At 54.5% G+C, this 20,602-nt stretch overlaps 21 non-coding genes across 21 annotated transcripts; all 21 read left to right on the forward strand.

The window, feature by feature from the left end:
- The first annotated feature begins 761 nt into the window (after positions 1-761).
- LOC126178167 (5S ribosomal RNA) lies at positions 762-880 on the forward strand. The gene has a single exon (XR_007536080.1). It is a non-coding gene; the product is annotated as a 5S ribosomal RNA (ribosomal RNA).
- An 835-nt stretch (positions 881-1,715) lies between these two features.
- On the forward strand, positions 1,716-1,834 carry LOC126178296 (5S ribosomal RNA). The gene has a single exon (XR_007536203.1). It is a non-coding gene; the product is annotated as a 5S ribosomal RNA (ribosomal RNA).
- An 850-nt stretch (positions 1,835-2,684) lies between these two features.
- LOC126178335 (5S ribosomal RNA) lies at positions 2,685-2,803 on the forward strand. The gene has a single exon (XR_007536241.1). It is a non-coding gene; the product is annotated as a 5S ribosomal RNA (ribosomal RNA).
- Positions 2,804-3,644: 841 nt separating this feature from the next.
- Positions 3,645-3,763, forward strand: LOC126178495 (5S ribosomal RNA). Its single transcript, XR_007536387.1, has one exon. It is a non-coding gene; the product is annotated as a 5S ribosomal RNA (ribosomal RNA).
- An 837-nt stretch (positions 3,764-4,600) lies between these two features.
- Positions 4,601-4,719, forward strand: LOC126178285 (5S ribosomal RNA). Its single transcript, XR_007536192.1, has one exon. It is a non-coding gene; the product is annotated as a 5S ribosomal RNA (ribosomal RNA).
- An 849-nt stretch (positions 4,720-5,568) lies between these two features.
- LOC126178288 (5S ribosomal RNA) lies at positions 5,569-5,687 on the forward strand. The gene has a single exon (XR_007536195.1). It is a non-coding gene; the product is annotated as a 5S ribosomal RNA (ribosomal RNA).
- Positions 5,688-6,518: 831 nt separating this feature from the next.
- LOC126178168 (5S ribosomal RNA) lies at positions 6,519-6,637 on the forward strand. The gene has a single exon (XR_007536081.1). It is a non-coding gene; the product is annotated as a 5S ribosomal RNA (ribosomal RNA).
- An 845-nt stretch (positions 6,638-7,482) lies between these two features.
- LOC126178297 (5S ribosomal RNA) lies at positions 7,483-7,601 on the forward strand. Its single transcript, XR_007536204.1, has one exon. It is a non-coding gene; the product is annotated as a 5S ribosomal RNA (ribosomal RNA).
- Positions 7,602-8,452: 851 nt separating this feature from the next.
- On the forward strand, positions 8,453-8,571 carry LOC126178336 (5S ribosomal RNA). The gene has a single exon (XR_007536242.1). It is a non-coding gene; the product is annotated as a 5S ribosomal RNA (ribosomal RNA).
- An 841-nt stretch (positions 8,572-9,412) lies between these two features.
- On the forward strand, positions 9,413-9,531 carry LOC126178506 (5S ribosomal RNA). Its single transcript, XR_007536398.1, has one exon. It is a non-coding gene; the product is annotated as a 5S ribosomal RNA (ribosomal RNA).
- Positions 9,532-10,369: 838 nt separating this feature from the next.
- Positions 10,370-10,488, forward strand: LOC126178342 (5S ribosomal RNA). The gene has a single exon (XR_007536248.1). It is a non-coding gene; the product is annotated as a 5S ribosomal RNA (ribosomal RNA).
- Positions 10,489-11,334: 846 nt separating this feature from the next.
- On the forward strand, positions 11,335-11,453 carry LOC126178289 (5S ribosomal RNA). Its single transcript, XR_007536196.1, has one exon. It is a non-coding gene; the product is annotated as a 5S ribosomal RNA (ribosomal RNA).
- Positions 11,454-12,284: 831 nt separating this feature from the next.
- LOC126178169 (5S ribosomal RNA) lies at positions 12,285-12,403 on the forward strand. The gene has a single exon (XR_007536082.1). It is a non-coding gene; the product is annotated as a 5S ribosomal RNA (ribosomal RNA).
- An 845-nt stretch (positions 12,404-13,248) lies between these two features.
- Positions 13,249-13,367, forward strand: LOC126178298 (5S ribosomal RNA). The gene has a single exon (XR_007536205.1). It is a non-coding gene; the product is annotated as a 5S ribosomal RNA (ribosomal RNA).
- An 851-nt stretch (positions 13,368-14,218) lies between these two features.
- LOC126178264 (5S ribosomal RNA) lies at positions 14,219-14,337 on the forward strand. The gene has a single exon (XR_007536173.1). It is a non-coding gene; the product is annotated as a 5S ribosomal RNA (ribosomal RNA).
- Positions 14,338-15,173: 836 nt separating this feature from the next.
- Positions 15,174-15,292, forward strand: LOC126178518 (5S ribosomal RNA). Its single transcript, XR_007536409.1, has one exon. It is a non-coding gene; the product is annotated as a 5S ribosomal RNA (ribosomal RNA).
- An 843-nt stretch (positions 15,293-16,135) lies between these two features.
- LOC126178682 (5S ribosomal RNA) lies at positions 16,136-16,254 on the forward strand. Its single transcript, XR_007536562.1, has one exon. It is a non-coding gene; the product is annotated as a 5S ribosomal RNA (ribosomal RNA).
- Positions 16,255-17,096: 842 nt separating this feature from the next.
- Positions 17,097-17,215, forward strand: LOC126178290 (5S ribosomal RNA). Its single transcript, XR_007536197.1, has one exon. It is a non-coding gene; the product is annotated as a 5S ribosomal RNA (ribosomal RNA).
- An 845-nt stretch (positions 17,216-18,060) lies between these two features.
- Positions 18,061-18,179, forward strand: LOC126178252 (5S ribosomal RNA). Its single transcript, XR_007536162.1, has one exon. It is a non-coding gene; the product is annotated as a 5S ribosomal RNA (ribosomal RNA).
- An 850-nt stretch (positions 18,180-19,029) lies between these two features.
- On the forward strand, positions 19,030-19,148 carry LOC126178337 (5S ribosomal RNA). Its single transcript, XR_007536243.1, has one exon. It is a non-coding gene; the product is annotated as a 5S ribosomal RNA (ribosomal RNA).
- An 836-nt stretch (positions 19,149-19,984) lies between these two features.
- Positions 19,985-20,103, forward strand: LOC126178531 (5S ribosomal RNA). The gene has a single exon (XR_007536422.1). It is a non-coding gene; the product is annotated as a 5S ribosomal RNA (ribosomal RNA).
- Positions 20,104-20,602: the final 499 nt, after the last annotated feature.

The raw sequence follows: 20,602 nt of genomic DNA on the forward strand, positions 1-20,602 counted from the left end.
TAAACTACTGTAATGGTACGAAAATGCAGTAATTAACTCAGTTTGAGGGAGACTGTGCTAACCAAGTTTGCCAAGAGCACTTTGAAAACGACAAAACAGTACAAATCGGCAGGTGATTTCTGAAATACGTCACCGCCTATTGTTGTGTAGGAGTGTAGAGTTCCAAATTTGATTTGTAACCACGAATTTATTCCTTAGTCGTCTCATCTCGTCTCGTCTCGTCTCGTCCCGCAGACGTTTGTCGTGCTTGCGCAGTCATATGGACCACGACCCGAGCGGCAGCGAGCGGCAGTCGAGCAAAGTCGGGACAAGTCGCGACGGGGACAGGGACAGGGATAGGAATGGTGCGAATGCACTGCAAACTACGCAGACACCTGGTGTGAGGCGAGGCGAGGCGAGGCGAGGCGAGGAAGCCCACATCGCTACCAGTGGGCCCTCCAGCACGACACTGCCACACCCCGCACAGGCACTCCGCTGAACACCAGGGACAAGATGCGTCCTCCGCTAGTGTCGAAGGCTGCACGCGAACAGCGAATGACAGGGGGTGCAACGAGCAGCAGTGCGTCTCACACACGCGGCGGTGCGCCCGCCAATTCGGCCGTCACTCTGCTGGGACGCCGGGCGCGCCTCCCCGCGCCGTCCTCGAGGAACTGGCGGTTGCGGAAGGAAGCGCTTTCGTCAAATGCGGCCGAAAACTAACATTTTGTGTGTTGGGAGAAAAGCCGAACGCGAATTCTGCCGTGCTCCTACATTAGATGAGCGCCAACGGCCATACCATGATGAATACACCGGTTCTCGTCCGATCACCGAAGTTAAGCATCATCGGGCCCGGCTAGTACTTGGATGGGTGACCGCCTGGGAAACCCGGGTGCTGCTGGCTCCCTTCCTGTTTTTTTTTGTTATGTCACCAGCCCAATTTTCAAACTACCTTTCTGTTGTGACAAAGATGCTTCTTTATGCCTTTTAAACTACTGTAATGGTACGAAAATGCAGTAATTAACTCAGTTTGAGGGAGAATGTGCTAACCAAGTTTGCCAAGAGGACTTTGAAAACGACAAAACAGTACGAATCGGCAGGTGAATTCTGAAATACGTCACCGCCTATTGTTGTGTAGGTGTGTAGAGTTCCAAATTTGATTTGTAACCACGAATTTATTCCTTAGTCGTCTCGTCTCGTCTCGTCTCGTCTCGTCCCGCAGACGTTTGTCGTGCTTGCGCTGTCATATGGACCACGACCCGAGCGGCAGTCGAGCAAAGTCGGGACAAGTCGGGACGGGGACAGGGACAGGGATAGGAATGGTGCGAATGCACTGCAAACTACGCAGACACCTGGTGTGAGGCGAGGCGAGGCGAGGCGAGGCGAGGAAGCCCACATCGCTACCAGTGGGCCCTCCAGCACGACACTGCCACACCCCGCACAGGCCCTCCGCTGAACACCAGGGACAAGATGCGTCTTCCGCTAGTGTCGAAGGCTGCACGCGCCCAGCGAATGACAGGGGGTGCAACGAGCTGCAGTGCGTCTCACACACGCGGCGGTGCGCCCGCCAATTCGGCCTTCACTCTGCTGGGACACCGGGCGCGCCTCCCCGCGCCGTCCTCGAGGAACTGGCGGTTGCGGAAGGAAGCGCTTTCGTCAAATGCGGCCGAAAACTAACATTTTGTGTGTTGGGAGAAAAGCCGAACGCGAATTCTGCCGTGCTCCTACATTAGATGAGCGCCAACGGCCATACCATGATGAATACACCGGTTCTCGTCCGATCACCGAAGTTAAGCATCATCGGGCCCGGTTAGTACTTGGATGGGTGACCGCCTGGGAAAGCCGGATGCTGCTGGCTCCCTTCCTGTTTTTTTTTGTTATGTCACCAGCCCAATTTTCAAACTACCTTTCTGTTGAGACAAAGATGCTTCTTTATGCCTTTTAAACTACTGTAATGGTACGAAAATGCAGTAATTAACTCAGTTTGAGGGAGAATGTGCTAACCAAGTTTGCCAAGAGGACTTTGAAAACGACAAAACAGTACGAATCGGCAGGTGATTTCTGAAATACGTCACCGCCTATTGTTGTGTAGGAGTGTAGAGTTCCATAATTGATTTGTAACCACGAATTTATTCCTTAGTCGTCTCGTCTCGTCTCGTCTCGTCTCGTCCCGCAGACGTTTGTCGTGCTTGCGCTGTCATATGGACCACGACCCGAGCGGCAGCGAGCGGCAGTCGAGCAACGTCGGGACATGTCGGGACGGGGACAGGGACAGGGATAGGAATGGTGCGAATGCACTGCAAACTACGCAGACACCTGGTGTGAGGCGAGGCGAGGCGAGGCGAGGCGCGGCTAGGAAGCCCACATCGCTACCAGTGGGCCCTCCAGCACGACACTGCCACACCCCGCACAGGCCCTCCGCTGAACACCAGGGACAAGATGCGTCCTCCGCTAGTGTCGAAGGCTGCACGCGCCCAGCGAATGACAGGGAGTGCAACGAGCAGCAGTGCGTCTCACACACGCGGCGGTGCGCCCGCCAATTCGGCCGTCACTATGCTGGGACGCCGGGCGCGCCTCCCCGCGCCGTCCTCGAGGAACTGGCGGTTGCGGAAGGAAGCGCTTTCGTCAAATGCGGCCGAAAACCAACATTTTGTGTGTTGGGAGAAAAGCCGAACGCGAATTCTGCCGTATTCCTACATTAGATGAGCGCCAACGGCCATATCATGATGAATACACCGGTTCTCGTCCGATCACCGAAGTTAAGCAACATCGGGCCCGGCTAGTACTTGGATGGGTGACCGCCTGGGAAACCCGGGTGCTGCTGGCTCCCTTCCTGTTTTTTTTTTGTTATGTCGCCAGCCCAATTTTCAAACTATCTTTCTGTTGTGACAAAGATGCTTCTTTAAGTCTTTTAAACTAATGTAATGGTACGAAAATGCAGTAATTAACTCAGTTTGAGGGAGAATGTGCTAACCAAGTTTGCCAAGAAGACTTTGTAAACAACAAAACATTACGAATCGTCAGGTGATTTCTGAAATACGTCACCGCCTATTGTTGTGTAGGAGTGTAGAGTTCCAAATTTGATTTGTAACCACGAATTTATTCCTTAGTCGTCTCGTCTCGTCTCGTCTCGTCTCGTCTCGTCCCGCAGACGTTTGTCGTGCTTGCGCTGTCATATGGACCACGACCCGAGCGGCAGCGAGCGGCAGTCGAGCAAAGACGGGGACAGGGACAGGGATAGGAATGGTGCGAATGCACTGCAAACTACGCAGACACCTGGTGTGAGGCGAGGCGAGGCGATTCGAGGCGAGGCGAGGAAGCCCACATCGCTACCAGTGGGCCCTCCAGCACGACACTGCCACACCCCGCACAGGCCCTCCGCTGAACACCAGGGACAAAATGCGTCCTCCGCTAGAGTCGAAGGCTGCACGCGCCCAGCGAATGACAGGGGGTGCAACGAGCAGCAGTGCGTCTCACACACGCGGCGGTGCGCCCGCCAATTCGGCCGTCACTCTGCTGGGACGCCGGGCGCGCGTCCCCGCCTCGTCCTCGAGGAACTGGCGGTTGCGGAAGGAAGCGCTTTCGTCAAATGGGGCCGAAAACTAACATTTTGTGTGTTGGGAGAAAAGCCGAACGCGAATTCTGCCGTGCTCCTACATTAGATGAGCGCCAACGGCCATACCATGATGAATACACCGGTTCTCGTTCAATCACCGAAGTTAAGCATCTTCGGGCCCGTCTAGTACTTGGATGGGTGACCGCCTGGGAAACCCGGGTGCTGCTGGCTCCCTTCCTGTTTTTTTTTTTGTTATGTCACCAGCCCAATTTTCAAACTACCTTTCTGTTGTGACAAGGATGCTTCTTTATGCCTTTTAAACTACTGTAATGGTACGAAAATGCAGTAATTAACTCAGTTTGAGGGAGAATGTGCTAACCAAGTTTGCCAAGAAGACTTTGAAAACGACAAAACAGTACGAATCAGCAGGTGATTTCTGAAATACGTCACCGCCTATTGTTGTGTAGGAGTGTAGAGTTCCAAATTTGATTTGTAACCACGAATTTATTCCTTAGTCGTCTCGTCTCGTCTCGTCCCGCAGACGTTTGTCGTGCTTGCGCTGTCATATGGACCACGACCCGAGCGGCAGCGAGCGGCAGTCGAGCAAAGTCGGGACAAGTCGGGACGGGGACGGGGACAGGGATAGGAATGGTGCGAATGCACTGCAAACTACGCAGACACCTGGTGTGTGGCGAGGCGAGGCGAGGCGAGGCGAAGAAGCCCACATCGCTACCAGTGGGCCCTCCAGCACGACACTGCCACACCCCGCACAGGCCTTCCGCTGAACACCAGGGACAAGATGCGTCCTCCGCTAGTGTCGAAGGCTGCACGCGCCCAGCGAATGACAGGGGGTGCAACGAGCAGCAGTGCGTCTCACACACGCGGCGGTGCGCCCGCCAATTCGGCCGTCACTCTGCTGGGACGCCGGGAGCGCCTCCCCGCGCCGTCCTCGAGGAACTGGCGGTTGCGGAAGGAAGCGCTTTCGTCAAATGGGGCCGAAAACTAACATTTTGTGTGTTGGGAGAAAAGCCGAACGCGAATTCTGCCGTGCTCCTACATTAGATGAGCGCCAACGGCCATACCATGATGAATACACCGGTTCTCGTCCGTTCACCGAAGTTAAGCATCATCGGGCCCGGCTAGTACTTGGATGGGTGACCGCCTGGGAAACCCGGGTGCTGCTGGCTCCATTCCTGTTTTTTTTTTTTTTTTTTTGTTATGTCACCAGCCCAATTTTCAAACTACCTTTCTGTTGTGACAAAGATGCTTCTTTATGCCTTTTAAACTACTGTATGTTACGAAAATGCAGTAATTAACTCAGTTTGAGGGAGAATGTGCTAACCAAGTTTGCCAAAAAGACTTTGAAAACGACAAAACAGTACGAATCGGCAGGTGATTTTTGAAATACGTCACCGCCTATTGTTGTGTAGGAGTGTAGAGTTCCAAATTTGATTTGTAACCACGAATTTATTCCTTAGTCGTCTCGTCTCGTCTCGTCTCGTCCCGCAGACGTTTGTCGTGCTTGCGCTGTCATATGGACCACGACCCGAGCGGCAGCGAGCGGCAGTCGAGCAAAGTCGGGACAAGTCGGGACGGGGACAGGGACAGGGATAGGAATGGTGCGAATGCACTGCAAACTACGCAGACACCTGGTGTGTGGCGAGGCGAGGCGAGGCGAGGCGAGGAAGCCCACATCGCTACCAGTGGGCCCTCCAGCACGACACTGCCACACCCCACACAGGCCTTCCGCTGAACATCAGGGACAAGATGCGTCCTCCGCTAGTGTCGAAGGCTGCACGCGCCCAGCGAATGACTGGGGGTGCAACGAGCAGCAGTGCGTCTCACACACGCGGCGGTGCGCCCGCCAATTCGGCCGTCACTCTGCTGGGACGCCGGGCGCGCCTCCCCGCGCCGTCCTCGAGGAACTGGCGGTTGCGGAAGGAAGCGCTTTCGTCAAATGCGGCCGAAAACTAACATTTTGTGTGTTGGGAGAAAAGCCGAACGCGAATTCTGCCGTGCTCCTACATTAGATGAGCGCCAACGGCCATACCATGATGAATACACCGGTTCTCGTCCGATCACCGAAGTTAAGCAACATCGGGCCCGGCTAGTACTTGGATGGGTGACCGCCTGGGAAACCCGGGTGCTGCTGGCTCCCTTCCTGTTTTTTTTTTGTTATGTCGCCAGCCCAATTTTCAAACTACCTTTCTGTTGTGACAAAGATGCTTCTTTAAGCCTTTTAAACTACTGTAATGGTACGAAAATGCAGTAATTAACTCAGTTTGAGGGAGAATGTGCTAACCAAGTTTCCCAAGAAGACTTTGAAAACTACAAAACAGTACGAATCGGCAGGTGATTTCTGAAATACGTCACCGCCTATTGTTGTGTAGGAGTGTAGAGTTCCAAATTTGATTTGTAACCACGAATTTATTCCTTAGTCGTCTCGTCTCGTCTCGTCTCGTCTCGTCCCGCAGACGTTTGTCGTGCTTGCGCTGTCATATGGACCACGACCCGAGCGGCAGCGAGCGGCAGTCGAGCAAAGACGGGGACAGGGACAGGGATAGGAATGGTGCGAATGCACTGCAAACTACGCAGACACCTGGTGTGAGGCGAGGCGAGGCGAGGCGAGGCGAGGAAGCCCACATCGCTACCAGTGGGCCCTCCAGCACGACACTGCCACACCCCGCACAGGCCCTCCGCTGAACACCAGGGACAAGATGCGTCCTCCGCTAGTGTCGAAGGCTGCACGCGCCCAGCGAATGACAGGGGGTGCAACGAGCAGCAGTGCGTCTCACACACGCGGCGGTGCGCCCGCCAATTCGGCCGTCACCCTGCTGGGACGCCGGGCGCGCCTCCCCGCGCCGTCCTCGAGGAACTGGCGGTTGCGGAAGGAAGCGCTTTCGTCAAATGCGGCCGAAAACTAACATTTTGTGTGTTGGGAGAAAAGCCGAACGCGAATTCTGCCGTGCTCCTACATTAGTTGAGCGCCAACGGCCATACCATGATGAATACACCGGTTCTCGTCCGATCACCGAAGTTAAGCATCATCGGGCCCGGCTAGTACTTGGATGGGTGACCGCCTGGGAAACCCGGGTGCTGCTGGCTCCCTTCCTGTTTTTTTTTGTTATGTCACCAGCCCAATTTTCAAACTACCTTTCTGTTGAGACAAAGATGCTTCTTTATGCCTTTTAAACTACTGTAATGGTACGAAAATGCAGTAATTAACTCAGTTTGAGGGAGAATGTGCTAACCAAGTTTGCCAAGAGGACTTTGAAAACGACAAAACAGTACGAATCGGCAGGTGATTTCTGAAATACGTCACCGCCTATTGTTGTGTAGGAGTGTAGAGTTCCAAATTTGATTTGTAACCACGAATTTATTCCTTAGTCGTCTCGTCTCGTCTCGTCTCGTCTCGTCCCGCAGACGTTTGTCGTGCTTGCGCTGTCATATGGACCACGACCCGAGCGGCAGCGAGCGGCAGTCGAGCAAAGTCGGGACAGGTCGGGACGGGGACAGGGACAGGGATAGGAATGGTGCGAATGCACTGCAAACTACGCAGACACCTGGTGTGAGGCGAGGCGAGGCGAGGCGAGGCGAGGAAGCCCACATCGCTACCAGTGGGCCCTCCAGCACGACACTGCCACACCCCGCACAGGCCCTCCGCTGAACACCAGGGACAAGATGCGTCTTCCGCTAGTGTCGAAGGCTGCACGCGCCCAGCGAATGACAGGGGGTGCAACGAGCTGCAGTGCGTCTCACACACGCGGCGGTGCGCCCGCCAATTCGGCCTTCACTCTGCTGGGACACCGGGCGCGCCTCCCCGCGCCGTCCTCGAGGAACTGGCGGTTGCGGAAGGAAGCGCTTTCGTCAAATGCGGCCGAAAACTAACATTTTGTGTGTTGGGAGAAAAGCCGAACGCGAATTCTGCCGTGCTCCTACATTAGATGAGCGCCAACGGCCATACCATGATGAATACACCGGTTCTCGTCCGATCACCGAAGTTAAGCATCATCGGGCCCGGTTAGTACTTGGATGGGTGACCGCCTGGGAAAGCCGGATGCTGCTGGCTCCCTTCCTGTTTTTTTTTTGTTATGTCACCAGCCCAATTTTCAAACTACCTTTCTGTTGAGACAAAGATGCTTCTTTATGCCTTTTAAACTACTGTAATGGTACGAAAATGCAGTAATTAACTCAGTTTGAGGGAGAATGTGCTAACCAAGTTTGCCAAGAGGACTTTGAAAACGACAAAACAGTACGAATCGGCAGGTGATTTCTGAAATACGTCACCGCCTATTGTTGTGTAGGAGTGTAGAGTTCCATAATTGATTTGTAACCACGAATTTATTCCTTAGTCGTCTCGTCTCGTCTCGTCTCGTCTCGTCCCGCAGACGTTTGTCGTGCTTGCGCTGTCATATGGACCACGACCCGAGCGGCAGCGAGCGGCAGTCGAGCAACGTCGGGACATGTCGGGACGGGGACAGGGACAGGGATAGGAATGGTGCGAATGCACTGCAAACTACGCAGACACCTGGTGTGAGGCGTGGCGAGGCGAGGCGAGGCGCGGCTAGGAAGCCCACATCGCTACCAGTGGGCCCTCCAGCACGACACTGCCACACCCCGCACAGGCCCTCCGCTGAACACCAGGGACAAGATGCGTCCTCCGCAAGTGTCGAAGGCTGCACGCGCCCAGCGAATGACAGGGAGTGCAACGAGCAGCAGTGCGTCTCACACACGCGGCGGTGCGCCCGCCAATTCGGCCGTCACTCTGCTGGGACGCCGGGCGCGCCTCCCCGCGCCGTCCTCGAGGAACTGGCGGTTGCGGAAGGAAGCGCTTTCGTCAAATGCGGCCGAAAACCAACATTTTGTGTGTTGGGAGAAAAGCCGAACGCGAATTCTGCCGTATTCCTACATTAGATGAGCGCCAACGGCCATATCATGATGAATACACCGGTTCTCGTCCGATCACCGAAGTTAAGCAACATCGGGCCCGGCTAGTACTTGGATGGGTGACCGCCTGGGAAACCCGGGTGCTGCTGGCTCCCTTCCTGTTTTTTTTTTGTTATGTCGCCAGCCCAATTTTCAAACTATCTTTCTGTTGTGACAAAGATGCTTCTTTAAGTCTTTTAAACTAATGTAATGGTACGAAAATGCAGTAATTAACTCAGTTTGAGGGAGAATGTGCTAACCAAGTTTGCCAAGAAGACTTTGTAAACAACAAAACATTACGAATCGTCAGGTGATTTCTGAAATACGTCACCGCCTATTGTTGTGTAGGAGTGTAGAGTTCCAAATTTGATTTGTAACCACGAATTTATTCCTTAGTCGTCTCGTCTCGTCTCGTCTCGTCTCGTCTCGTCCCGCAGACGTTTGTCGTGCTTGCGCTGTCATATGGACCACGACCCGAGCGGCAGCGAGCGGCAGTCGAGCAAAGACGGGGACAGGGACAGGGATAGGAATGGTGCGAATGCACTGCAAACTACGCAGACACCTGGTGTGAGGCGAGGCGAGGCGATTCGAGGCGAGGCGAGGAAGCCCACATCGCTACCAGTGGGCCCTCCAGCACGACACTGCCACACCCCGCACAGGCCCTCCGCTGAACACCAGGGACAAAATGCGTCCTCCGCTAGAGTCGAAGGCTGCACGCGCCCAGCGAATGACAGGGGGTGCAACGAGCAGCAGTGCGTCTCACACACGCGGCGGTGCGCCCGCCAATTCGGCCGTCACTCTGCTGGGACGCCGGGCGCGCGTCCCCGCCTCGTCCTCGAGGAACTGGCGGTTGCGGAAGGAAGCGCTTTCGTCAAATGGGGCCGAAAACTAACATTTTGTGTGTTGGGAGAAAAGCCGAACGCGAATTCTGCCGTGCTCCTACATTAGATGAGCGCCAACGGCCATACCATGATGAATACACCGGTTCTCGTTCAATCACCGAAGTTAAGCATCTTCGGGCCCGTCTAGTACTTGGATGGGTGACCGCCTGGGAAACCCGGGTGCTGCTGGCTCCCTTCCTGTTTTTTTTTTTTGTTATGTCACCAGCCCAATTTTCAAACTACCTTTCTGTTGTGACAAGGATGCTTCTTTATGCCTTTTAAACTACTGTAATGGTACGAAAATGCAGTAATTAACTCAGTTTGAGGGAGAATGTGCTAACCAAGTTTGCCAAGAAGACTTTGAAAACGACAAAACAGTACGAATCAGCAGGTGATTTCTGAAATACGTCACCGCCTATTGTTGTGTAGGAGTGTAGAGTTCCAAATTTGATTTGTAACCACGAATTTATTCCTTAGTCGTCTCGTCTCGTCTCGTCCCGCAGACGTTTGTCGTGCTTGCGCTGTCATATGGACCACGACCCGAGCGGCAGCGAGCGGCAGTCGAGCAAAGTCGGGACAAGTCGGGACGGGGACGGGGACAGGGATAGGAATGGTGCGAATGCACTGCAAACTACGCAGACACCTGGTGTGTGGCGAGGCGAGGCGAGGCGAGGCGAAGAAGCCCACATCGCTACCAGTGGGCCCTCCAGCACGACACTGCCACACCCCGCACAGGCCTTCCGCTGAACACCAGGGACAAGATGCGTCCTCCGCTAGTGTCGAAGGCTGCACGCGCCCAGCGAATGACAGGGGGTGCAACGAGCAGCAGTGCGTCTCACACACGCGGCGGTGCGCCCGCCAATTCGGCCGTCACTCTGCTGGGACGCCGGGAGCGCCTCCCCGCGCCGTCCTCGAGGAACTGGCGGTTGCGGAAGGAAGCGCTTTCGTCAAATGGGGCCGAAAACTAACATTTTGTGTGTTGGGAGAAAAGCCGAACGCGAATTCTGCCGTGCTCCTACATTAGATGAGCGCCAACGGCCATACCATGATGAATACACCGGTTCTCGTCCGTTCACCGATGTTAAGCATCATCGGGCCCGGCTAGTACTTGGATGGGTGACCGCCTGGGAAACCCGGGTGCTGCTGGCTCCATTCCTGTTTTTTTTTTTTTTTTGTTATGTCACCAGCCCAATTTTCAAACTACCTTTCTGTTGTGACAAAGATGCTTCTTTATGCCTTTTAAACTACTGTATGTTACGAAAATGCAGTAATTAACTCAGTTTGAGGGAGAATGTGCTAACCAAGTTTGCCAAAAAGACTTTGAAAACGACAAAACAGTACGAATCGGCAGGTGATTTTTGAAATACGTCACCGCCTATTGTTGTGTAGGAGTGTAGAGTTCCAAATTTGATTTGTAACCACGAATTTATTCCTTAGTCGTCTCGTCTCGTCTCGTCTCGTCCCGCAGACGTTTGTCGTGCTTGCGCTGTCATATGGACCACGACCCGAGCGGCAGCGAGCGGCAGTCGAGCAAAGTCGGGACAAGTCGGGACGGGGACAGGGACAGGGATAGGAATGGTGCGAATGCACTGCAAACTACGCAGACACCTGGTGTGTGGCGAGGCGAGGCGAGGCGAGGCGAGGAAGCCCACATCGCTACCAGTGGGCCCTCCAGCACGACACTGCCACACCCCACACAGGCCTTCCGCTGAACATCAGGGACAAGATGCGTCCTCCGCTAGTGTCGAAGGCTGCACGCGCCCAGCGAATGACTGGGGGTGCAACGAGCAGCAGTGCGTCTCACACACGCGGCGGTGCGCCCGCCAATTCGGCCGTCACTCTGCTGGGACGCCGGGCGCGCCTCCCCGCGCCGTCCTCGAGGAACTGGCGGTTGCGGAAGGAAGCGCTTTCGTCAAATGCGGCCGAAAACTAACATTTTGTGTGTTGGGAGAAAAGCCGAACGCGAATTCTGCCGTGCCCCTACATTAGATGAGCGCCAACGGCCATACCATGATGAATACACCGGTTCTCGTCCGATCACCGAAGTTAAGCAACATCGGGCCCGGCTAGTACTTGGATGGGTGACCGCCTGGGAAACCCGGGTGCTGCTGGCTCCCTTCCTGTTTTTTTTTTGTTATGTCGCCAGCCCAATTTTCAAACTACCTTTCTGTTGTGACAAAGATGCTTCTTTAAGCCTTTTAAACTACTGTAATGGTACGAAAATGCAGTAATTAACTCAGTTTGAGGGAGAATGTGCTAACCAAGTTTCCCAAGAAGACTTTGAAAACTACAAAACAGTACGAATCGGCAGGTGATTTCTGAAATACGTCACCGCCTATTGTTGTGTAGGAGTGTAGAGTTCCAAATTTGATTTGTAACCACGAATTTATTCCTTAGTCGTCTCGTCTCGTCTCGTCTCGTCTCGTCCCGCAGACGTTTGTCGTGCTTGCGCTGTCATATGGACCACGACCCGAGCGGCAGCGAGCGGCAGTCGAGCAAAGACGGGGACAGGGACAGGGATAGGAATGGTGCGAATGCACTGCAAACTACGCAGACACCTGGTGTGAGGCGAGGCGAGGCGAGGCGAGGCGAGGAAGCCCACATCGCTACCAGTGGGCCCTCCAGCACGACACTGCCACACCCCGCACAGGCCCTCCGCTGAACACCAGGGACAAGATGCGTCCTCCGCTAGTGTCGAAGGCTGCACGCGCCCAGCGAATGACAGGGGGTGCAACGAGCAGCAGTGCGTCTCACACACGCGGCGGTGCGCCCGCCAATTCGGCCGTCACCCTGCTGGGACGCCGGGCGCGCCTCCCCGCGCCGTCCTCGAGGAACTGGCGGTTGCGGAAGGAAGCGCTTTCGTCAAATGCGGCCGAAAACTAACATTTTGTGTGTTGGGAGAAAAGCCGAACGCGAATTCTGCCGTGCTCCTACATTAGTTGAGCGCCAACGGCCATACCATGATGAATACACCGGTTCTCGTCCGATCACCGAAGTTAAGCATCATCGGGCCCGGCTAGTACTTGGATGGGTGACCGCCTGGGAAACCCGGGTGCTGCTGGCTCCCTTCCTGTTTTTTTTTGTTATGTCACCAGCCCAATTTTCAAACTACCTTTCTGTTGTGACAAAGATGCTTCTTTATGCCTTTTAAACTACTGTAATGGTACGAAAATGCAGTAATTAACTCAGTTTGAGGGAGAATGTGCTAACCAAGTTTGCCAAGAGGACTTTGAAAACGACAAAACAGTACGAATCGGCAGGTGATTTCTGAAATACGTCACCGCCTATTGTTGTGTAGGAGTGTAGAGTTCCAAATTTGATTTGTAACCACGAATTTATTCCTTAGTCGTCTCGTCTCGTCTTGTCTCGTCTCGTCCCGCAGACGTTTGTCGTGCTTGCGCTGTCATATGGACCACGACCCGAGCGGCAGCGAGCGGCAGTCGAGCAAAGTCGGGACAGGTCGGGACGGGGACAGGGACAGGGATAGGAATGGTGCGAATGCACTGCAAACTACGCAGACACCTGGTGTGAGGCGAGGCGAGGCGAGGCGAGGCGAGGAAGCCCACATCGCTACCAGTGGGCCCTCCAGCACGACACTGCCACACCCCGCACAGGCCCTCCGCTGAACACCAGGGACAAGATGCGTCTTCCGCTAGTGTCGAAGGCTGCACGCGCCCAGCGAATGACAGGGGGTGCAACGAGCTGCAGTGCGTCTCACACACGCGGCGGTGCGCCCGCCAATTCGGCCTTCACTCTGCTGGGACACCGGGCGCGCCTCCCCGCGCCGTCCTCGAGGAACTGGCGGTTGCGGAAGGAAGCGCTTTCGTCAAATGCGGCCGAAAACTAACATTTTGTGTGTTGGGAGAAAAGCCGAACGCGAATTCTGCCGTGCTCCTACATTAGATGAGCGCCAACGGCCATACCATGATGAATACACCGGTTCTCGTCCGATCACCGAAGTTAAGCATCATCGGGCCCGGTTAGTACTTGGATGGGTGACCGCCTGGGAAAGCCGGATGCTGCTGGCTCCCTTCCTGTTTTTTTTTTGTTATGTCACCAGCCCAATTTTCAAACTACCTTTCTGTTGAGACAAAGATGCTTCTTTATGCCTTTTAAACTACTGTAATGGTACGAAAATGCAGTAATTAACTCAGTTTGAGGGAGAATGTGCTAACCAAGTTTGCCAAGAGGACTTTGAAAACGACAAAACAGTACGAATCGGCAGGTGATTTCTGAAATACGTCACTGCCTATTGTTGTGTAGGAGTGTAGAGTTCCATAATTGATTTGTAACCACGAATTTATTCCTTAGTCGTCTCGTCTCGTCTCGTCTCGTCTCGTCCCGCAGACGTTTGTCGTGCTTGCGCTGTCATATGGACCACGACCCGAGCGGCAGCGAGCGGCAGTCGAGCAACGTCGGGACATGTCGGGACGGGGACAGGGACAGGGATAGGAATGGTGCGAATGCACTGCAAACTACGCAGACACCTGGTGTGAGGCGAGGCGAGGCGAGGCGAGGCGCGGCTAGGAAGCCCACATCGCTACCAGTGGGCCCTCCAGCACGACACTGCCACACCCCGCACAGGCCCTCCGCTGAACACCAGGGACAAGATGCGTCCTCCGCTAGTGTCGAAGGCTGCACGCGCCCAGCGAATGACAGGGAGTGCAACGAGCAGCAGTGCGTCTCACACACGCGGCGGTGCGCCCGCCAATTCGGCCGTCACTCTGCTGGGACGCCGGGCGCGCCTCCCCGCGCCGTCCTCGAGGAACTGGCGGTTGCGGAAGGAAGCGCTTTCGTCAAATGCGGCCGAAAACCAACATTTTGTGTGTTGGGAGAAAAGCCGAACGCGAATTCTGCCGTATTCCTACATTAGATGAGCGCCAACGGCCATATCATGATGAATACACCGGTTCTCGTCCGATCACCGAAGTTAAGCATCATCGGGCCCGGCTAGTACTTGGATGGGTGACCGCCTGGGAAACCCGGGTGCTGCTGGCTCCCTTCCTGTTTTTTTTTTGTTATGTCGCCAGCCCAATTTTCAAACTATCTTTCTGTTGTGACAAAGATGCTTCTTTAAGCCTTTTAAACTAATGTAATGGTACGAAAATGCAGTAATTAACTCAGTTTGAGGGAGAATGTGCTAACGAAGTTTGCCAAGAAGACTTTGTAAACAACAAAACATTACGAATCGTCAGGTGATTTCTGAAATACGTCACCGCCTATTGTTGTGTAGGAGTGTAGAGTTCCAAATTTGATTTGTAACCACGAATTTATTCCTTAGTCGTCTCGTCTCGTCTCGTCTCGTCTCGTCCCGCAGACGTTTGTCGTGCTTGCGCTGTCATATGGACCACGACCCGAGCGGCAGCGAGCGGCAGTCGAGCAAAGACGGGGACAGGGACAGGGATAGGAACGGTGCGAATGCACTGCAAACTACGCAGACACCTGGTGTGAGGCGAGGCGAGGCGATTCGAGGCGAGGCGAGGAAGCCCACATCGCTACCAGTGGGCCCTCCAGCACGACACTGCCACACCCCGCACAGGCCCTCCGCTGAACACCAGGGACAAAATGCGTCCTCCGCTAGAGTCGAAGGCTGCACGCGCCCAGCGAATGACAGGGGGTGCAACGAGCAGCAGTGCGTCTCACACACGCGGCGGTGCGCCCGCCAATTCGGCCGTCACTCTGCTGGGACGCCGGGCGCGCGTCCCCGCCTCGTCCTCGAGGAACTGGCGGTTGCGGAAGGAAGCGCTTTCGTCAAATGGGGCCGAAAACTAACATTTTGTGTGTTGGGAGAAAAGCCGAACGCGAATTCTGCCGTGCTCCTACATTAGATGAGCGCCAACGGCCATACCATGATGAATACACCGGTTCTCGTTCAATCACCGAAGTTAAGCATCTTCGGGCCCGTCTAGTACTTGGATGGGTGACCGCCTGGGAAACCCGGGTGCTGCTGGCTCCCTTCCTGTTTTTTTTTTTTGTTATGTCACCAGCCCAATTTTCAAACTACCTTTCTGTTGTGACAAGGATGCTTCTTTATGCCTTTTAAACTACTGTAATGGTACGAAAATGCAGTAATTAACTCAGTTTGAGGGAGAATGTGCTAACCAAGTTTGCCAAGAAGACTTTGAAAACGACAAAACAGTACGAATCAGCAGGTGATTTCTGAAATACGTCACCGCCTATTGTTGTGTAGGAGTGTAGAGTTCCAAATTTGATTTGTAACCACGAATTTATTCCTTAGTCGTCTCGTCTCGTCTCGTCTCGTCTCGTCTCGTCCCGCAGACGTTTGTCGTGCTTGCGCTGTCATATGGACCACGACCCGAGCGGCAGCGAGCGGCAGTCGAGCAAAGACGGGGACAGGGACAGGGATAGGAATGGTGCGAATGCACTGCAAACTACGCAGACACCTGGTGTGAGGCGAGGCGAGGCGATTCGAGGCGAGGCGAGGAAGCCCACATCGCTACCAGTGGGCCCTCCAGCACGACACTGCCACACCCCGCACAGGCCCTCCGCTGAACACCAGGGACAAAATGCGTCCTCCGCTAGAGTCGAAGGCTGCACGCGCCCAGCGAATGACAGGGGGTGCAACGAGCAGCAGTGCGTCTCACACACGCGGCGGTGCGCCCGCCAATTCGGCCGTCACTCTGCTGGGACGCCGGGCGCGCGTCCCCGCCTCGTCCTCGAGGAACTGGCGGTTGCGGAAGGAAGCGCTTTCGTCAAATGGGGCCGAAAACTAACATTTTGTGTGTTGGGAGAAAAGCCGAACGCGAATTCTGCCGTGCTCCTACATTAGATGAGCGCCAACGGCCATACCATGATGAATACACCGGTTCTCGTTCAATCACCAAAGTTAAGCATCTTCGGGCCCGTCTAGTACTTGGATGGGTGACCGCCTGGGAAACCCGGGTGCTGCTGGCTCCCTTCCTGTTTTTTTTTTTTGTTATGTCACCAGCCCAATTTTCAAACTACCTTTCTGTTGTGACAAAGATGCTTCTTTATGCCTTTTAAACTACTGTATGTTACGAAAATGCAGTAATTAACTCAGTTTGAGGGAGAATGTGCTAACCAAGTTTGCCAAAAAGACTTTGAAAACGACAAAACAGTACGAATCGGCAGGTGATTTCTGAAATACGTCACCGCCTATTGTTGTGTAGGAGTGTAGAGTTCCAAATTTGATTTGTAACCACGAATTTATTCCTTAGTCGTCTCGTCTCGTCTCGTCTCGTCCCGCAGACGTTTGTCGTGCTTGCGCTGTCATATGGACCACGACCCGAGCGGCAGCGAGCGGCAGTCGAGCAAAGTCGGGACAAGTCGGGACGGGGACAGGGACAGGGATAGGAATGGTGCGAATGCACTGCAAACTACGCAGACACCTGGTGTGTGGCGAGGCGAGGCGAGGCGAGGCGAGGAAGCCCACATCGCTACCAGTGGGCCCTCCAGCACGACACTGCCACACCCCACACAGGCCTTCCGCTGAACATCAGGGACAAGATGCGTCCTCCGCTAGTGTCGAAGGCTGCACGCGCCCAGCGAATGACTGGGGGTGCAACGAGCAGCAGTGCGTCTCACACACGCGGCGGTGCGCCCGCCAATTCGGCCGTCACTCTGCTGGGACGCCGGGCGCGCCTCCCCGCGCCGTCCTCGAGGAACTGGCGGTTGCGGAAGGAAGCGCTTTCGTCAAATGCGGCCGAAAACTAACATTTTGTGTGTTGGGAGAAAAGCCGAACGCGAATTCTGCCGTGCTCCTACATTAGATGAGCGCCAACGGCCATACCATGATGAATACACCGGTTCTCGTCCGATCACCGAAGTTAAGCAACATCGGGCCCGGCTAGTACTTGGATGGGTGACCGCCTGGGAAACCCGGGTGCTGCTGGCTCCCTTCCTGTTTTTTTTTGTTATGTCGCCAGCCCAATTTTCAAACTACCTTTCTGTTGTGACAAAGATGCTTCTTTAAGCCTTTTAAACTACTGTAATGGTACGAAAATGCAGTAATTAACTCAGTTTGAGGGAGAATGTGCTAACCAAGTTTGCCAAGAAGACTTTGAAAACTACAAAACAGTACGAATCGGCAGGTGATTTCTGAAATACGTCACCGCCTATTGTTGTGTAGGAGTGTAGAGTTCCAAATTTGATTTGTAACCACGAATTTATTCCTTAGTCGTCTCGTCTCGTCTCGTCTCGTCTCGTCCCGCAGACGTTTGTCGTGCTTGCGCTGTCATATGGACCACGACCCGAGCGGCAGCGAGCGGCAGTCGAGCAAAGACGGGACAGGTCGGGACGGGGACAGGGACAGGGATAGGAATGGTGCGAATGCACTGCAAACTACGCAGACACCTGGTGTGAGGCGAGGCGAGGCGAGGCGAGGCGAGGAAGCCCACATCGCTACCAGTGGGCCCTCCAGCACGACACTGCCACACCCCGCACAGGCCCTCCGCTGAACACCAGGGACAAGATGCGTTCTCCGCTAGTGTCGAAGGCTGCACGCGCCCAGCGAATGACAGGGGGTGCAGCGAGCAGCAGTGCGTCTCACACACGCGGCGGTGCGCCCGCCAATTCGGCCGTCACTCTGCTGGGACGCCGGGCGCGCCTCCCCGCGCCGTCCTCGGGGAACTGGCGGTTGCGGAAGGAAGCGCTTTCGTCAAATGCAGCCGAAAACTAACATTTTGTGTGTTGGGAGAAAAGCCGAACGCGAATTCTGCCGTGCTCCTACATTAGATGAGCGCCAACGGCCATACCATGATGAATACACCGGTTCTCGTACGATCACCGAAGTTAAGCATCATCGGGCCCGGCTAGTACTTGGATGGGTGACCGCCTGGGAAACCCGGGTGCTGCTGGCTCCCTTCCTGTTTTTTTTTGTTATGTCACCAGCCCAATTTTCAAACTACCTTTCTGTTGAGACAAAGATGCTTCTTTATGCCTTTTAAACTACTGTAATGGTACGAAAATGCAGTAATTAACTCAGTTTGAGGGAGAATGTGCTAACCAAGTTTGCCAAGAGGACTTTGAAAACGACAAAACAGTACGAATCGGCAGGTGATTTCTGAAATACGTCACCGCCTATTGTTGTGTAGGAGTGTAGAGTTCCATAATTGATTTGTAACCACGAATTTATTCCTTAGTCGTCTCGTCTCGTCTCGTCTCGTCTCGTCCCGCAGACGTTTGTCGTGCTTGCGCTGTCATATGGACCACGACCCGAGCGGCAGCGAGCGGCAGTCGAGCAACGTCGGGACATGTCGGGACGGGGACAGGGACAGGGATAGGAATGGTGCGAATGCACTGCAAACTACGCAGACACCTGGTGTGAGGCGAGGCGAGGCGAGGCGAGGCGCGGCTAGGAAGCCCACATCGCTACCAGTGGGCCCTCCAGCACGACACTGCCACACCCCGCACAGGCCCTCCGCTGAACACCAGGGACAAGATGCGTCCTCCGCTAGTGTCGAAGGCTGCACGCGCCCAGCGAATGACAGGGAGTGCAACGAGCAGCAGTGCGTCTCACACACGCGGCGGTGCGCCCGCCAATTCGGCCGTCACTCTGCTGGGACGCCGGGCGCGCCTCCCCGCGCCGTCCTCGAGGAACTGGCGGTTGCGGAAGGAAGCGCTTTCGTCAAATGCGGCCGAAAACCAACATTTTGTGTGTTGGGAGAAAAGCCGAACGCGAATTCTGCCGTATTCCTACATTAGATGAGCGCCAACGGCCATATCATGATGAATACACCGGTTCTCGTCCGATCACCGAAGTTAAGCAACATCGGGCCCGGCTAGTACTTGGATGGGTGACCGCCTGGGAAACCCGGGTGCTGCTGGCTCCCTTCCTGTTTTTTTTTTGTTATGTCGCCAGCCCAATTTTCAAACTATCTTTCTGTTGTGACAAAGATGCTTCTTTAAGCCTTTTAAACTAATGTAATGGTACGAAAATGCAGTAATTAACTCAGTTTGAGGGAGAATGTGCTAACCAAGTTTGCCAAGAAGACTTTGTAAACAACAAAACATTACGAATCGTCAGGTGATTTCTGAAATACGTCACCGCCTATTGTTGTGTAGGAGTGTAGAGTTCCAAATTTGATTTGTAACCACGAATTTATTCCTTAGTCGTCTCGTCTCGTCTCGTCTCGTCTCGTCCCGCAGACGTTTGTCGTGCTTGCGCTGTCATATGGACCACGACCCGAGCGGCAGCGAGCGGCAGTCGAGCAAAGACGGGGACAGGGACAGGGATAGGAATGGTGCGAATGCACTGCAAACTACGCAGACACCTGGTGTGAGGCGAGGCGAGGCGATTCGAGGCGAGGCGAGGAAGCCCACATCGCTACCAGTGGGCCCTCCAGCACGACACTGCCACACCCCGCACAGGCCCTCCGCTGAACACCAGGGACAAAATGCGTCCTCCGCTAGAGTCGAAGGCTGCACGCGCCCAGCGAATGACAGGGGGTGCAACGAGCAGCAGTGCGTCTCACACACGCGGCGGTGCGCCCGCCAATTCGGCCGTCACTCTGCTGGGACGCCGGGCGCGCGTCCCCGCCTCGTCCTCGAGGAACTGGCGGTTGCGGAAGGAAGCGCTTTCGTCAAATGGGGCCGAAAACTAACATTTTGTGTGTTGGGAGAAAAGCCGAACGCGAATTCTGCCGTGCTCCTACATTAGATGAGCGCCAACGGCCATACCATGATGAATACACCGGTTCTCGTTCAATCACCGAAGTTAAGCATCTTCGGGCCCGTCTAGTACTTGGATGGGTGACCGCCTGGGAAACCCGGGTGCTGCTGGCTCCCTTCCTGTTTTTTTTTTTTGTTATGTCACCAGCCCAATTTTCAAACTACCTTTCTGTTGTGACAAGGATGCTTCTTTATGCCTTTTAAACTACTGTAATGGTACGAAAATGCAGTAATTAACTCAGTTTGAGGGAGAATGTGCTAACCAAGTTTGCCAAGAAGACTTTGAAAACGACAAAACAGTACGAATCAGCAGGTGATTTCTGAAATACGTCACCGCCTATTGTTGTGTAGGAGTGTAGAGTTCCAAATTTGATTTGTAACCACGAATTTATTCCTTAGTCGTCTCGTCTCGTCTCGTCTCGTCTCGTCTCGTCCCGCAGACGTTTGTCGTGCTTGCGCTGTCATATGGACCACGACCCGAGCGGCAGCGAGCGGCAGTCGAGCAAAGACGGGGACAGGGACAGGGATAGGAATGGTGCGAATGCACTGCAAACTACGCAGACACCTGGTGTGAGGCGAGGCGAGGCGATTCGAGGCGAGGCGAGGAAGCCCA

Source organism: Schistocerca cancellata, chromosome 3 (genome assembly GCF_023864275.1).
Source record: "Schistocerca cancellata isolate TAMUIC-IGC-003103 chromosome 3, iqSchCanc2.1, whole genome shotgun sequence".
Lineage (NCBI taxonomy): Eukaryota > Metazoa > Arthropoda > Insecta > Orthoptera > Acrididae > Schistocerca > Schistocerca cancellata.